The sequence below is a fragment of the Protopterus annectens genome, chromosome 2.part2 (assembly GCF_019279795.1).
Source record: "Protopterus annectens isolate FY-2018-M chromosome 2.part2, PAN1.0, whole genome shotgun sequence".
Lineage (NCBI taxonomy): Eukaryota > Metazoa > Chordata > Ceratodontiformes > Protopteridae > Protopterus > Protopterus annectens.
This window is the reverse complement of record NC_056730.1, coordinates 434,040,673-434,059,438: the sequence shown is the minus strand read 5'-3', so window position 1 is coordinate 434,059,438 and position 18,766 is coordinate 434,040,673. Positions and strand designations below refer to the sequence as shown.

General features: G+C 37.3%; 1 protein-coding gene across 4 annotated transcripts in view; it reads right to left on the bottom strand.

Moving 5' to 3' along the window:
- Window positions 1-18,766, bottom strand: part of ARHGEF28 (Rho guanine nucleotide exchange factor 28) — a 3,217,901-nt gene that overhangs the window by 2,550,786 nt on the left and 648,349 nt on the right. The gene's annotated exons all lie outside the window — the stretch shown is intronic.

Below are 18,766 nucleotides of genomic sequence, written 5' to 3'. Positions count from 1 at the left end.
AAAGACAAATAAACATTTAAAACATTCTTTTTAATATTCAAAATGTTATTTTTTTGTTTCAACATATAATAATACTTTACTACTGCGATACCTCTGAATTATTCAGAAAGTGAATCTAAGCTTAAACTCACCAACCAAGATAAAATTTATTCTTTTTTATTCCTTGCATATATAATTATGTTTCTATACTGCTTGTCTAAATATTTACTTTAATTAATATAAATAATGCAAACAAAAGAAAACACTTATAAACATTTATACTTAATGTGTTTATAATTAGATGTACTACACTCGGATACTATTTACACTGCCTGTGTGTTGTTCTTTCATTTCTCTGTGTGGGTTGTGGTGTTGTACTTTATCATATTGCATGATTTTTTGAATAAAAAAGCCTTTAATTTTTGATATAAATGATGGACCCATTGATTTGGTCCTGAGACTTTGCTATCCTGAATTGTGATTTACTGGTGGGATGCCTGTGTATCTTCTCAGTGCTTGTTTGATCATGCTTGAGTGTTTGCTGGCTGTTTACACCTGTTGTATTGCTGTAGGTATGTTTTTTCTGTCTCCCTCTATTTTTTGTACATGCTTTCACTCATCTTATTCTTATGTTTTGTATTTATCTATGTATTTATTTATTTATATGAAAACAATGATTAAATATTTTTTTATTTTACTGCTGCTAGTTTAGTTTCTTTGTGTGAAGTAAGTTTTGGCTCTAGGTCCTTCTCACATGCTCAGCTGAAAAGCCATTTTTCCAATATCAGCTCAACCTACACTTTAAACTATTAAACAACTTACTTGCTTCTCAGCTTCCCACTGAGATCATGCGTCAAAACGCATTCTGTTTTATGTTTTCTTTTAGATTTTTATCATAGACATTCCTTTCCTTTAAAAGCCCTTTGCGATTATATGAATGGCTCAATCCATCCAGTATGGCCTAATGATGATGTAATCATCAAGGTTAAAGGTCATACATGAGTCGTTCCCATTTTTTTATCTTTTAAAGTGACAATCACTATTTATACACAAATAATTCAATCAAAAGCTGTCACAGCTTTAAGTGTAAACACATTTATTTTCTTCATGATTAAACATAAATTGAACTTTATTATTACTAACTGATTAAATGGCAAGTTCTGTTTGTTTTATTTATATAAATTAATAAATTAAATTATGAGCTTATTTAAAAACTATAGGGCTAAAATTTTTCACTAAAGAATATATATTTTTTAAATAGATTCTACAAAGTAATATATCTTGTTTCACATGTATTAGTTTTTAAAATGCTAAAGTTTAGCTAAAAGAAATATTGGTGAAACATTATGACATATAATGCTTATTATTTATGTATGCCTTTCACTCATGCATATTTCTGCAAGACATCTAGACACTGCCATATAATTCAGCTTAATTTTTTGTGAGGTTGTGGTATTCCAACAAATAATTGATATTTCATTATGGTCTGTAGTCAGAAACTGGCTATATACACTTACATTACAGACGTTATATTCTCCAGTGTATTTACCTTGATGAAACATTTATTATTGTATCCGGTCTCTAGACTCTATGAACATTTTTATAGGGGTGTCTGTATTTTTGGCACCCTATCATACTATTATATGCGACTCTGGCTGGATTTTCTATTATAGGAGACTGGCAGTTATACTCTTATAACATAAAAACAGACAACTTTTAATGAAGTAAGCTGTTATACTGCCAATGATTTTAATATTTGCACTAATCCTTCCTTTAAAGGTACCTTGGACTGATGATTAAATTGTAGGTTTCAGATTTATTTTACTTAATTATTGTCAGTATCTAACTGAATAAGACATATTAATTTTTGGTGTCCTTGAAGTTATTCTTTCTTTTATTAACCATACCTGCTTTAAACCTTTTTAGTTGTTAATGTTCTCCTTCATAACAATTTTTCACAGGGTGTCTAGGAACTTTAGATATTTAGTTTCAGTAGTTATGTATATATGATTCTCATTATACTTGTATGTTTTCTTCATACTTATAAAAGAAATAACAGATAAATATGGGTAATCACACTATCAATAATAATTTATTCAAAAAGTGTGTCTCTATTAATGTTAATGGGTTAATGGGTTAAGTAATAGTAGCAACAGTGGAAAATCTATTCAAATATTTAAAATTACTTAATGCACAGACTGCGTTCTTGCAAGAAGTACACTGAATACAAAACAATATTAATAGACTTAACTCTAATAACTATTCTGTTCTAGCAAGTTCTCATTGTAAACAAAAAAAGAGGTGTGGCTATTTTGTGGAAAAATTCAATTGTTACGCCCCAAATCATAAATTCATATTATGATAACTCTGGCATGTTTTGTTTGGTATCTTTGAATACAAACATAAAAAAATACACATTGATTTACACTGGATTCCTGGCCTAGGAGTTGGAGATTAAGAATCAGTTTGAAGACACAGTACTACACTCTAAAGGCAGCATAATTTTCGCAGGTGATTTCAGCTGATAGTGATACTAAGGCAAAAAAAAAAAAAAAACATGTAGGAAACCAGTCACTTCAAAGGCTTTAATATATTTCATTGACATATTCAATATTAAAGATATAAATATATATGCTGAGCCAAATTCTTTATTTTTACTCATTATTCACATTGTCATGGCACTCAGTCAAGAACTGATGGAGTATACATTTCAAGAAAAATTTGGTGCCCATGAACTACCACATAGGCCGTAGTCCACTAAACACTGAATGTGTGATAAGAGACCTGGGGACACAGGTTGATAGCAACATCTCCTTTGATAACCACATTGCCACTGTAGTCAGAAAGTCCTTATATGTAGCACATCTCATTACAAAAGGTTTCTCATCCAGGAAGAAAGTGGTCATAATCTCTCTCTACTTATCCCTCATTAGACCTATTATAGAATACAAAGCCTCATTTGGTATGTACCGCACTAGACACCTACAACTGGACAGGCCACAAAAACACCTCACTAAGAGGATCTTAGGCCTCAGACACATGCATGCCGTATATGGACAGACTCAAAAACTCCAGCTATACTCTGTCTCTTATCGCCTACATACAGGTGATCTCTGCTTGACCTACAAAGCCATGTCTCACCCAAAGCTGCTAGATATGCTACACCTAAAGAAATCCCAATCCCTTCATGCCACACGCTCCAGGGACCTAAACCTCATTACCACAATAAACAGAACATGCTGGAGGGACAGGTTCCTAACCCAGAGACTTCCCACACTCTGGAACAAACTTCCCATTCACGTCAAGCAGAGCACTTCACTGGCCCTCTTTAAGAGAAATCTTGACAAGTGGATGGAAGTTCTCCCCGAGGATCACTTCAGTGGCCTTGCTTGACAGGGGCACTGGGAACTAATTTTGAGCGGCATGATGCCAGGGAATCTTCTTGGGCTAGGCTTATATAGGCTCCAGGGCCGTTAGCCTAGTACACACCTTTGAACATATGAATCTATAAGAGATTTATCCTCAAAATTGGTTAAAGTTAACAAATACATGCCCTTTGTCTGACCATAATGCAATTAAATTTGATTTCACCATGAACACTAAACAAAATTTAAGTATTACCAGGATTCCATCATACATAACTAATGTAAAAGATTTTAAGGAATTCTATACTAAAGAAATACAAACCTTTCTAAATATAAATCTTACTGATGTCATATCAGCAATATATATATATATATATATGGGATCTCTGAAATCCTACTTATATGGCAAGATTGTATTTTGGTTTATTAGGACAAAAGAGTGGAATAAAGATTTATTAGAATTACAAACAAAAACAGATAAACAAAAGATAGATATACAGAATGGAAACACTAATTTACAAGGAGAATTTGATAAGTTGAACAAAAATATTCACAAATATTATATCATAAAATTATGATTAATTTGGAAAAGATTAAATTAAACACTTACTATATGAATCCTAAAAACCAAAGAATTATAGCAAACAGAACAAAAAAGATTATTAACACCAATCAGATAAAAGAAATTTATATCCCCAGTACGAAAAAGAGCTTCAGATCTAGACGTTATTTTGGAGCCATTTTATTTTATTTTTATTTGTTTTATTTTACATTTGTTGACTGGGCTAGTCCAGCTGGATACATATCCATTTTCGGCAGAGGCCCGGGGAGAAAAACTCCTCGAGAGTACAGGAGTACATTTAAAACACTTTAAATTAATTAACTCATATAATACCAAAACTGAACCTCTAAATGTAATAAAATCCTTCAAGAAATACATTAAGAAAAAAATGACAATCAAATAAAGCTAATTGATAAAACTATTACAATAATCAAGCTTAAATCACAAATTAATACGTTAAGATTAAATAAGGCTGCAGGAACTGAAAATATTATACCTGAAATCTACAAATTATTAACTAAAGATGCTTTAGGCTTATCGTAAAGAGTGTATACTTTAGCTAAAAGAAAATGACTTCCCCCTTCCTGGAAATATACATTAATTGACCCAATTTTAAAGTGAGATAAGGATTCAGAAGATTGTTCATCATACAGACCAATATCATTATTAAACATTTATTCTAGAATGTTTATGGCAATACACACTAATACATTAAAATATTTACTACCTTTACTGATAAATGAAGATCAAACTGGATTTATAAAAGGCAGGAACACTTCTGACAACAGTAAACGAAATCTTACACTAATAGACTACATCAATCTTACAAAAAAATAGTATGACTTTTGTGAGTTTAGACAATAATGGCACCTTTAATTCAGTTCATTGGGATTATTTATTTCATAGTTTAGATGAATATGAATTCTCCCAAAATTATGCTCAATTGATAAAAACTTTTAGCTTATGTAAAGATTGGATCATACTTATCCAGTTCTATTGATGTTTCCAATGGTACGGAAAGGGGTTCCCTTTATCCCCTTCATTGTTTGCTCTGCTCATTGAAACTATTGCTAATTATATTAGGATGAATATAGATATCAAAGGTGTTTGTTTTAATAACAGCTTAGTTTTCAAAATTCAATTGTTTGCTGATGACATTTTATTAACTTTGAATGATCATAGAGAGTCTTTACAAGCTTTATTTATTTCAATAGATCTTTTTCAAAGAATTTCTGGACTTGAATTTAATTAAGATAAAACCAATATATTACCCACAAATTGTAAAAAGAAGAATATAAATAAAAACCTTGTTAATTTTAAACTTTTCAACAATGACATTAAATATCTAGGGGTCACTTTAACAAAGGAATGCACAAAAAACAATTATGTTTAATAAAATCATAAATGAAATTAAATGTCTCATGGATAAATTGAATAAATCCTTTTTTTTTTTTTTTACTTTGGAGGATAGACATTTCTACTTAAAATGATTGTTTTCCCAAAAATAGTACATCTTATACAAGCAAATTCTATTCTTCTTCCCAAAAATATACAATGTAATAGGATAATGTTAAACTTCCTGTGGTACCCTAACAAATCTAGAATTGTATTTGATGATCATTTAAAAGATTGGGAGGCAAGGGGACTTAAGCTACAAACAAATGCAATCGGAGGGTCATGCTGCTCAGTGCTAGAAGTCTAAATCTCAAGATGCACTCGCTCAAAGCTCTCCTCAAAATGGAGAATGTTAACATCTGTGCTGTAACATAGATCTGGTTTAAAGAGGCAGAAAGCACCCCTGCACTTCAAGGCTACAACTCATTCCATACTTTACAGCTCCAGAATATCTGGAAGCTCCAAAGGTGGTGGTGTCTCCATATTCCTAAAAGATATGCACACCTCTAGACTGGTAGCCCAACATAATGCAGCTGAGATACGTCAGGTACAACTAACACTGGGTAAGACAGCGATACAAGTCTTAACCTGCTACAGAACCCCAAACATGTCCCTAGACTCTTACTACAAGTTCCTAAGCACCCTGGAATCTATCAAGGTCCAACCCAATACTCTCATACTGGGTGACTTCAACTACCCTTCCATCAACTGGGAAAACTATTCAAGTACCAATGTACAGGCCCAATGCTTTCTGAAATTTATCAATTCCAATCCCCTGGACCAGCTCATTCGGACTCCCACTAGATGAAGCAACATCCTTGACTTGATTATCACTAACATGGGAGACCATTGCTCTACACCTATAGTCAACTCCTCCCTCGTTAAATCCGACCACAAACTGATCACCATGGAGATCTCCATCTCACCTACAATCCCCGCTAATCTGACCACCCTGAAAAACTTATCTAAAGCCAACTTTGGACTGCTAAAAACAGAGGTGGCTAACTTCTCGGAATGCATGCAAATGGGAAATAGCTGCATGACTGACAAATCATACACAAATGCACTGTATGAGCAAGTACACAAATGCATGGACCTTACCATACCAAACAGAACTAAAACTCTCTCCTTCAAAAAAAGGAAGCCACTCTGGTGGTCCCCAGCCATCAATGAACAATAAAACAGAAGTAAGAATCTGTTGCAGCAAAAAAATGAAGTCACAAGACTGGAAAACCTCCCTTACCAGTGTCAACAAAAAGTTGAGATCCCTTATCAAATCTTCTAAAGCCAACTATGAAAGCAGAATTGAGGCTGACACCAAAAACAACCACAAAGCCTTCTATAGCTATATCAAAAACCTCCAAGCCAATACCCAGATTTGCTCTGAGTTACTGTACAATGGCACCTCCTATACTGAGCCAACAGATATAGCCAACATACGGGCCAACAGATTCAGTGCCAACTTTACCCCTCAGCCCCCCAAGGGCCCTATCACACTACCAGAAGAAAGCCTGTACCCACCATTTTTGCAGCACAGGTAAAAGCTGCATTGTCCAAAGCCAAGAATACAGTGTCCATGGGACCTGATAATATCAATGGCTGCATCCTGCATGAGCTACAAAATGAACTGGCACTACATCTGTGTGCTCTGTTCAAGCACAGCCTTACCTCAGGCTAAGTCCCTAATGAATGGTGCTTTGCTACAGTCATCCCACTCCATAAAGGGAGAGCAACTACATACCCTAGGAACTATTGCCCCATTAGCCTGATGAGTCTGGTATGAAAAGCTATGGAGACCATCATCATGGACCTGCTTAACAAAAAATATAGGCAATCTCCAAACTCTTGTCCCCACACAGTTTGGCTTTGTCAAGGGGAGATCCTGCCTGCTGAACCTGATTGACTTCTTCGGGCAGTCACTAAGGCTGTGGATGAGGGTAAGGGAGTGCATACAGCCTACCTTGACCTGGTCAAGGCCTTTGATACCATTCCCTACTCAGGTATCATTGATAAACTCACTAAACTAGGCATCAATCCTTACATCACTAGGTGGGTTGCAGATTGGCTCACAGACAGGACCCACAGAGTGAAAGTTGCACATTCCATGTCAGACTGTCGACCAGTCATGAGTGGGGTCTCACAGGGCTCGGTCCTGGGCCCTCTCCTGTTTGGCATCTACTTCTCAGAAGTCAAGGCCAACACAGAAGGACTCTGGCTGACCAAGTTCACTGATGACTGCAAGCTAGGAGTCATTATCAACTCCCCAAGTGATGCAGACATCCTACAAAACAGCCTCTCTGAGACCAATGACTGGTGTTGAAACCATGGCCTGAAGCTTAACGCCAAAAAATGCGTTATCATCCCCTTTGGAAAAAAAACTAGTTTCCATGAATTACCACGTTGATGGGAGCCCACCGAACACTGACAGGGTCATAAGAGATCTGGGCACCCAGGTCGACAGCCACCTCACCTTTGGCCACCATACTGCCACTGTGGTCAGAAAGTCCTTCTACATGGCACATCTTATAACCAAAGGTTTTGCATCCAGGAAGAAAGAGGCCATCATCCCTCTTTGCTCATTCCTCATTAGACCCATCTTCGAATATAACATCCCATTTGGCATGTACCTGACCAGTCACCTGCAACAGCTGAAGAGTCCACAAAAGTACCTCATAAAAAGGATCCTAGGCCTTAAACACATGTCCTAAACAGACAGACTCAAGAAACGTCAGCTGTTTTCAGTCTCTTATTGTGTACTTAGAGGTGATCTCTCCTTGACTTACAAAGCCATGTCCGACCCAGCCCTACTTGAAATGCTACACATAAAGAAATCCCAATCCACCTGTGCCACATGCTCCAGAAATCACAACTTCATTACCACAATTAACAGAACATGCTGGTGGGACAGGTTCATCTCTCAAAGACTGCCCATACTCTGGAATAAGCTTCCCATTCATGTCAAGCATAGCACCTCACTGGTCATCTTCAAGAGAAATCTTGAGTAGATGGGTAACAAAAAGTTCACCCCAGGGATCACTCTAATTGCCCTACAGGATAAGGGCACTGTGAACTAACATCAGGTGGCACGGTGCCTGGGCAATTTCTTTGGGCTTGGCTTGTCAAGAGTCCAGGCCATTAGCCTAGTACACACCTATGAATCTATGAAATGCATGCTTTATCTTCTGTCATTAAGACACTAACATTGTGGCTAAATTCATGGAAGTAAACTCAAGACACTAACATTGTGGCTAAATTCATGGAAGCAAACTCAAGAACATATTTGGTTACAATCAAATTATTCATTGTTCTCACAATATACAAAAACTCTGCCTAATAATTTTTATTTGATGGTACGAAATTATATTCTAGATAATAAAGTTAATAATTTATATTTCAAATATATTACTAACACATTAAATACTTTCAAAAACTATTTGAATAGGAATCCAGATATTAAGGCTTGGTCATTCTTGTTATTCCCTGTAGCATGTACACAGAATAATATTGACAATTTTGACATTAGTAAAATGACTATACTCAAAGGGAAAAACTTTTTGGCATCAATTGTTAGATTCTGCAAAAGTTTTTCAAAAAATCAACTCATGAATAATTATAATAATATACTAAAGTAAAAATAAGTACTTTTGTCTATTAAACTAGTTTCAAGAGCTGTAAAAAAAAAAAAGAAATAAGCACTTTAATAAACTTGAATCACACTGGAATACAATGATAAAAATCACAGGGAGGAAATGCCACACTGTCCCAGCAGCTAAATCTGCATGATTTAGGTTTAATCTTAAAAGAATACTTGTGTAAAATCTTACCATAACCATGGATGTCCTTCTCTTCTATGTTGCAGTATTCTTTACATATGGGAAGTCCTCTGGCCAAGCGACCCGGCATCTGGCCAGCATACAATAGCTTTTAGCTACTGCAGGTACGTGGGATGTTGCATGTATGTGCTGGCAACATCAGCCATAAAAGGACGTCCTCACGTACAATCATTAAAACTGAAATGCTCCAGTAGGAACTCCAGAGCAAAGGACAAATAATCTGCCATCGAAGATAAAAAGCAATGTATAGAGGAGGGAGGGTAAAATACTGCAACATAGTAGAGAAGGACATCCACGGTTATGGTAAGATTTCACACAACTATCCTTTGTCCTTCTATTCAGTGTTGCAGTATTCTTTACACATGGGAGAATACCAAAGTTTAGTAAGAACCCTGGGAGGAGGAAGGCACAGAGGAGCTTTCTACAAAGCCACAGACAATGCCACTAGCAAACCCTGCCCTAGATCTAGAAATACTATCCAACTTGTAATGTTTGTTGAAAGAATGAACAGGGGACCAAGTAGGGTTTACAATCAAAAGGTTGACAGTAACTTGCTCGATAGCCACCTCCTCGACCATGGTAGCAGTGACTGTTGGAATGTTGACGTTCATTTGTACGTCCTTTAGAAGGACATACACAGGACAGGGAGTTACAGCATGGATGTCAATGGGAGAGTTCCATCTTAAGGTCAACAGAATTTGTCAACGTTGCTGCATCGATCATACAACCTACTTCATAGTCGACATTATTTGTTGCAGAAATCAACATTCGTGGACGTGATTTTCATCCTTTTGATAGTAAACCCCCGAGGCCCTGAGAGCCTTAACAGGAGTGGAAGAGTCTTACCATGAAAGTCGTAACAAAATTCCCTTAGAAATCCAAGAGTCTGCTTAGAGACAGGCAAACCCAGAGCCCTGGGATGAAAAGAAACAAACAGCTGATCAAACTTCCTGAGAGCCTTAGTCTTATCCAAATAAAATCGAATTGTCTATGCACATCCAAGGTGTGTAAAATCCTCTCACTGGAGGATTGAACAGAAGGGAAGAAAGTGGGCAATTGAATAAATTGATTAAAAGACAACTCACTCACCACCTTGGATATAAAGGAGGGATTAGTACACAAAGATACCCTATCCTTGTAAAAAAAAAAAAAAAAACAAGAATAGGTGGAGAAGACATCAAAGCTTGACTCTCAGAAACCCTTCTAGCAGAGGTTAAAGCTATCAAAAGAACTGTTTCCCAGGTACAAAACTTTAAGGAAGCCAAGACTGCAGGTTCAAAAGGAACTACAGTAAGCTTTTCTAAGACATAATTCAAATCCCAAAGAGGTAGAACTGCTTTCCTGCTGAGAGGCTTAATATGAAGGATGCCTTTAAGAAGAAGTTTTACTTCTTATGTGGAAGCCATAGGTGGAGATAATGGCAGACAGGCAGAAATGGCTGACAAGTGAATTTTAACTCAGGAATAAGCCAAACTACTCTTAGGTAACTCACACAAGTAAGAAAGAATTACTGGAACATCTACTAAAAATGGATTCAGATTTTGAGAAAGACACCAAATTGAAAATCTCTTCCATTTGAATAAGTAAGATTTCCTATTGCTGGGTTTCCTAGCCTTCTACAGAACCCTAAGCATGTCCTCTGAAAAAAGGTGTCTGAAAGGAATCAAAAGTTCATCACCCACAAAATCAGCTGTAAGGTTGAAGATGTGGATGAAGCAGAGATCCCCTGTCCTATTTGAGAAGGTCCACTCTGTGATGCAACTTGTGATGACTGTCCTTGGCTAAATGCAGAAGAAGAGGGAACCAATGCTGTCTTGACCAAAAGGGAGTCACTAGCAAGATTTTTGGTTTGTCCTACTGCATTATGAGCAGGACTTTAAATGAGAGTAAAGGGGGAAATGCATAGAGAAACATCTCCTTCCATGAGAAATTAAGGTTGTCCACCTTCCAAGCCAGATGATGTGGGTCTCTGACACAAAACAGAGGAAGTTGTTGGGCAGCTCAGCGGTGCAGTGGTTAATGTCACCTCACAGCAAGAAGTTTTGTGGTTCAGTTCTCAGCCCCAGCCTTCTGTGCAGAATTTGCACGTCTTCCCTGCATTCGAGGGAATTTCCAGCAGGTAGTTTCCTCCCACATTCCAAAGACATGCATCTGGAGTGTTTCTCCCCAGGCCTCTGCTGAAACTAGGCTTTGTCCTAATCGGAATTTCCTGGTCAATAAATGTAAAATAAATAAAGTTGTCTGTTCAGAGGGAGGCAAAAAGATCCAGTAGAGAAGTACCCCACCAATGGACCAAGTCCAGAAACACATCCTTGTGAAACATCCTTTCATGGCATTGAGGCATAGAACTGCTTAGTGTGTCTGCCACAATGCTTTGGGTGTATGGGATGTAAACCACTTGAAGGAAGAGTCACATTGTACTGAACTGCCAAATCCCATGCCATGAAAGCTAACCTGCAGAGAGGGAAAGACTTTGACCCGCCTGCTTGTTGACATACCAAAGAACTGTGGTGTTGTCTGTTAACACTTTCAGAGAGCCTGGATGAAAGAGAAGATGAAAAGCTTCTAAAGGTAGAATAACAGCCCTCATTTCCTTAATGCTGACATGCGCTTTTCTTTGTGAGAGAGAGAGAGACCAAAGGCCCTGCACCTTCTTTGACACAAGAGGTGAGCCCCAGCCTATGTCTGAGCCATCTGTGAACAATTCTTGAGTTGGCTGGGATAGCTGAAATGGAAGTCCTGGATTTAGAGAAAATTGTTGACTCCACCAATGGAGCTCAGGTTTTAGGCATGGATGAAGAGGGATCACAAACTCCAGAGGGTGAGCATGCTGCATCCAAACTGATTTTAGGTACCACTCAAATTTCCTCACATGGAGTTTTGCAAGGGGAAGTATAGGTATTGTGGATGCCATAAATCCTAGAAGTCTCAGAAACTCCCTGGCTGTAATGGAGGGAAGAGGCAGAAGGCGTTTGAAGAAGGAAGTGAAGGACAGATGTTTTTTTCTGGTGGAATAAAAGCCATCATGAGGGTTTGTTCTGGACTGCACCCTAGAAAGATGTGATCTTGTGACGGGGAAAGAAAATATGTTTTGAAATTTATGGTGAACCTCAGACTTTGCAGGGGGGTAATGGCAAACTGGAGATTTTGAATCCCCTGTTCTGATTGAGGAGCCACAAAAAGAAGATCATCCAGGTATGGGTATACCTGAATTACCTTGACCCTGAGGAAACCAATCACTGGGGCAAAGCACTTCCTGAATACCCTTGGGGCAGAACTAAAGGTGCCAAGAAGCCAAAGAGAAACGTAAATATTTCCTGTAAAAAGGATGGATAGGTAGGTAAAGGTATGCATCCTTGATGTCTAGAGAGGACATATAAGACTGAGGAGGAATCAAAGGAAACAAAGTCTGTAAAGACAGCGTGTGGAAAGTTAGAACTTTTAGGAAAGTGGAAAGTTAGAACATTTAGGAAAGTGTTTAAGTGGGATAGGTCCAGAACTGGTCTCCAAGGACTGTCCTTTCTGGGGACAAGAAACATTCTTGAGGAAATCCCCTTGCCTTTCTGGTCCACTGCCACATGTTGAAATGTGCCTTGCTAAAGTAATTCCCTTAGGACCTGTGGAAACAAAGTTAACTGATTTGTAGGGGGGCTGTGGAACACCCATGAAAGCAGAAAGATTTTTTACATCATGAAATATCCTTGTTGGATAATAGAAAGAACCCAAGAATCTGGAGTTATACTTGCCCAAGCTGGAAAAGAGAGGAATATACAAAGACTTGGAAGAGGTTGGTAGCCTCAGAGTACTTGAGCTGGCTGGAAAGGGCTACTGGAATGAAGGGCCAGAACCAGTAGTCTTGACCTGTGGAGGTTTGCTTGCAGTCATTTTAGATGTGGAAGAAGAAGCAGAGGAAGAAATGTGAGCATCTGTCTCCTAACAAAGAAACCCTTACTGGGAAAATGTTTATGGAATTTTGGAACAGGGGACAAAAAAAACTACAGAGTGACAAACTCAGAAAACTGAAGAGAGACTCATCGGACTTTAGAAGGGGCTATGTTTTTTCCTGGCCCAGGGAGAATGTACCAACGAGGTATGATGTGGGTGGCTCTAATGGCTCAAGTCAACCTATAGTGATAGCATCAAGTCAGGGAGAGAGCTCCCAGGCAGAAGGACATCACAAGAAAGATGCCGTAACCCCTGAATGTAACAATGTGGATGTATCTGGCTCAGGAAGCATTCATATATCTTATGAGTCTGTTCCTAATACAAGTAACTTTAGTCAACACACCATAAGTCTGCTAAATTATGAAGAAGGAATCCTGTCAACTACAGCATGTACGTCCAGCAGTAATACGTTGGAGAATCAACAGGCCCTGGTGGTTAAACCGAAAATACGATCTGCAGCCAAAATGGATCAGGCTACAGATAATGTTCCATGTTCCAGCATGTTCTCAGTCCCTGAATTCAATTTTTTTAGAGAAAGCTCTGCCTATACAGCAAGAGAAATGGAAGGGACGTTCACACAGTCGACAGTGCAGATCCAGGGCAGGATCGGACACTTCAGTGAAACGGAGGAAACCAGACAAAAGAACCTAGCAACAGGTGACTTACTTTTTAATTTATCGTTGTTTAACCTAACTGAAGAACAGACTGCAGTGTTGAATAAAGGACTTTCCTTTATTCCAGCAGTTAAAACTGATTTAACAGATGTTTTTTTGGATCTGAAATTATTTGCTAGAAATATCATGCTTAATGTGATATTTCCTGAAAAAAGTTTTGTTGTATGATTCTTTTAAGAAACCTAGTGTTTTTACTCCTGAGTTTCCACTAGCCTTAGAAGCATTTATTAATATATGTGAGAATGATTTATGAAAATGTCTTAATACTAAGCAGAATGGTGCTACTTTTTATAATTTAACCTTTAAGGAAATGGAAGCTCTAAATGATTTAACTAAGACACAGCAATTGATGATTAGACCAGCTGACCATGGTGGTGGGATAGTTGTATTAGACAAGTGTATGTATATTGAAAAAATATCTAACATGTTAAGTGATGAAGAGGTCTATATGAAGTTACATAGATTCCAGGTTAGTGGCATCATTAATAGAATTAATTTTTATTTATATGATCTGTTGATGACCAACCAAATTGACTATGGCTTATATACATATTTTACCACTGACCACCCTAGGATACCCATTATTTACGGATTACCAAAAATACATAAAGATATTGCTAATCCACCATTTCGACGTATAGTCTCAGGGAGAGGGTGGTTGATGTAGTTGGTTTCTACATATGTTGAAAAGCAACTTAGATTGGTTTTAGATACTATAACAACTGTTCTAAAGGATACTAAGCAGTTTCTGCAAGATCTATACCAGTGGTCAAAGGATTTTATTTATTTAAAAAGTGTTTTATTTGTGACACTAGATGTCACTTCACTCTTTACGGTCATCCCAAATGATATAGGGATAGAGAGTATTAAGTTGTTCTTGACGTCTGACAGTGTTGTCTCTAATTCAAAAGTGGTGCTGTTGTGCGCACTCTTGGAATTGATACCAGAGAATAAAGTATTTATCTTTGAATCAGAATATTTCTTACAGAAGCTGGAAGATGCAATGGGCATGGCATGTGCCAACTTGTAGCTAACATTGTATTAGCATACTGGGAGAAGCAGTCTGTTTTTATTGATGCTCGATTTAAAGCATGTGTAAAATTCTAAAAGCGTTTTGTAGACAATGTGTTTTTTGTTTGGCAAGGGCCGACTGATCTACTATTGGAATGTACTATGCAGAAAATGCCCAATAGCAACCAGAATACCTCTGCAAACACAGTGAAGGCAAAAAAAAAAAAAATCCAGAAAAAATGCTGAGGTTAGGCTCCAGTGTCCAAATCAAAGTAAAAAAGCAGTCTTCAGTCTTCAATAAAGGTAAAAAAGCAGACTTGAATCGAAGAATAAAAGTATAAGAAGTCTTCTTTATTGTCACACAAGCGCTTTCACATATTGCTTCCTCAGGTGTATACTAACAAAGGTAAACCACACCTATATATACTTAACTAAAATAATCATGTGACTCAATAACCCATTTACCATTAAAGCTGTATTCTCTCATAGATCAGAAAGCATTGCTTAAAGCTAAGTGTGTATAACACAACAAAGGTGTGACTATTTAATAAAATACAATAAATCTAAAATACATAATATATATCTAGAAAACATTCTGTCTTCATATTCATAATGTAGAGCTTCTAAAAATATATACAACTTCTAAAAAATACATCAATTTTAATGCATCGTTTTAATAAAATTCTTAAAAACATATAAATATAGATATTTCATAGCAAACATTGCATAAAAATATATTAATATATTAAAAACATAAACCCATAGCCATCTATTCACGTACGTAGCCCCCTTTTTCTTAAGATAGGCTTAATGGGCAAGCTGTCATTCAGCCTGTGACCAAAGTTGGCTCTCAGCATAGCTATCCATCTTGCTTCAACTTCTTCGGTTCTATCTCTAATGTCACTATTTCTCATATTCTCATAAGTTCTTGCAACAATCATAAACCTAAATGTATGTTTTTGGCCTACCTTCAAAACGTGCTTAGACAAAGCGTTGTTCTCTGAGCCCCTCCCTATGTGGTATACATGTTCTCTATCCCTTTCTCTGAGGCTGCGGTCTGTTTTGCCTACATAAAAACAGTTGCACTGGCCACAGATAGCAAGATAAACCACATGGGTGGTCAAACATGAACCACCAACCCTAAGCTCATAAAGTGCATTTGTATCTGGATGTACAAAGTGAGTATCACTGCAAATATACTGGCATTGATTACACTTGCCACATGGCCTGGTGCCAATCATATTCTCAAGATTCACTTCGTCTCGACCGTTGCATAATCTCCTTTTGAGATTCTTTTTATTCTTAAAGGTGAATTGTGGTTTACATCCTACCACTCCACTAATTACTGGGTCGGTCATCAGAATTTTCCAATGGTTATTAACTATCTCTGTATATTTCCTCGCATCCCTAGAGTAGGAAATATTGACCTTAAGCTTATTCTCACTTGTCTTAGCTTCCTGTTAAATTTATCTGAGAAATAAGGTCTGGCCCTTGTACCTCTCATTTGCTGTGCTTTTATAAAGCCTTCCTCTATCATACTTCTCTCATAACCCCTCTCATCCAATTCATAACAGGTCTTAACAAGCTGTTCCTGACAGTCATTATGTCTCGCACTCAATCTGGATGCCCTAAAAAATTGATTCTGGGTAACGTTCCTGAACACATATTTAGGATGCATGCTCTCCCTTGATAATAAGCTATTTACATGGCATTCCTTCCTATATAATCTTGTGGTGATAGCTCCTTTTTCATCTCTTTCTATTAATACATCCAAAAAGCTCACGCTTTCTTCAGAGTAATTTAAGGTGAATTTTAAAAAGCTTGTTGTGTTGTTAATATAATCAACAAACTCTAACAACTCTGTCACATTACCCTTCCACAGAATGAAAAGATCATCTACAAATCTCCTGTAGAAAGGTATCATGTCACTAAAGCGTCCATTCAATACGTGTACTCTCTCCCAGGCTAACATAACTGCATTGGCATAGGTATTTGAGCACGAGCTACCCATCGCTACACCATTCATTTGATGATAGACCTGTTTCTTAAATAGAAATACATTATTATTAAGCACGATTCTCATTAATTCAATTAGTATCACTATTGGAATGTGTTGACTATTTACAGAACACCACTACCTTTCTTTCATTCACTATGCACTATTCTGCTGATAACACAGATTTTCTTGACATGTCATGAATTAGGTAATCTGTTAACTAATATGTTTAGGAAGCCCTGCAGAAAGAATAACATTCTTCACAACACTAGTATGCATCCAAGGCACATCCCAAGGAATGTGCTTAAGAACTAAGTGCTCAGAGTAATGAGGTTGCACACTAATGAAACCTCACTAGAAAAGGCATTAGATACCTTACAAGTAGAACTGTTAAAGAGTGGCTATAGAATAGGAGTTACAGACCTCCACTGGGAGTAAGAATAAGCCCTACTTTTTTGATCCTTTGGAGCAATAGGTAGTGGATACACAACCTCCTGAGGGAGGTAGCACAAGCAGGGTTTCGCAAACATATGCAAGTAATATTAATGTTATTTGTGACATAGTGAAAAAGAATTGACCAATACTTATGACAGACCCAAGTGTGGGTAGAGTAGTTGGGCCCTATCCATGATTTACATTTAAGAATAATAAGACCTTAAAGCAATGCCTGTGTTATAAACAGACATATCATGGTAGGACATACTCTGAGTGCAGAGGCACTTTTGCCTGTAGATCAGGTAGTGCCTGCAGGCACATATGGTCAGTGACCTCCGTTATACATCCTAGTCTATGAAACCGATTGAGTTTCATTTCTATGTTGACTGCACTGATAAAAATTTAATTTATTGGGCACAGTGCACAGCATGTGAAGGGTTCTATATTGAAAAACCAATCATACACTGATGGAAAGAGTGCTTGAACATATTAATGCTATCCATAACAGGAAACTCAGTAATGCATTGGCCAAACATGTGACTGAATTAGGTGATACTCACCAATTTAAGTTTTTGGTCCTACATAAAGTTGACATTAGTTATCAGAGAAGGTGATATTGTTAATGAAACAGAGTGTATGGAGTTAAGATGGATATTAGACCTGACAGCTAATGCACACCCGGGTCTTAATAATGCTCTGTCTTTAAAACCTCTTTTAATGAAAAGAGGTTTGCACCATTAATTTATATCATGTGACAGGGCATCTTTTATCTTATGGCTAGTTTACTGTACTTATGGCTTTTAGTGAATGTGTATCTTTGTTATGGTCTGAAGAAGCAAAAGCAATTACCAATTCTTACTTGTGCTACTATTAATTTGGATTTTACTCTAACCTTGTGAATGTCTATTCTTTAATTGCTGACATAAAAATGTGCTTCAAATGCTGAAACTCCTTGGCTTTCTCTTATAAGGACTTAACATAAATCTGCAGCTGCAGAACCAAAAAGAGCAGAATTATCTAGAGGTGCATCCATCAATTTTGCTTTGATGTCATCTGGCAAAGGTTGAAGCCAAAACTAAGAGTGCCTTCTAAGGACAGCGCCAGAAGCAGCTTCTCCAGAGGATGCTTCAACTGCATCATAACTGCATTTAATAGAGTGTCTAGCCAATTGTGACGAAGCTGCTAATAGAGACGTAACCTGATTTTTTTAGGTCAGTCTGGAAGCTGTGAAAGAGCTTGAGAGGCCTGTGAAAGCGGGGGCAATAAATAGCTGGACATGTATGTTTGATAGTTTATAGCTCTCATAGCAAAAGTGGTAGTAGTATAAACTTTCTTACCAAGTCTTTCCATAATTTTACTCTCCTTATCTGAAGGAAGAAACTTTGAAGAATGTGACAACCTGGGGGCCATTTATAAAACAATGGATACTACAGCTGGGTTAGCTGAATGACACTTATACAGGCATCTGCAGTCATCAGGCACCTTGTAGAACCTGTCTGGCCTTTTAGGAGTAGGAGCCTGTGAATCAGGGGTCTTAGAAGTAGATGAAAAGCATCCAAAAATGCTGGCAA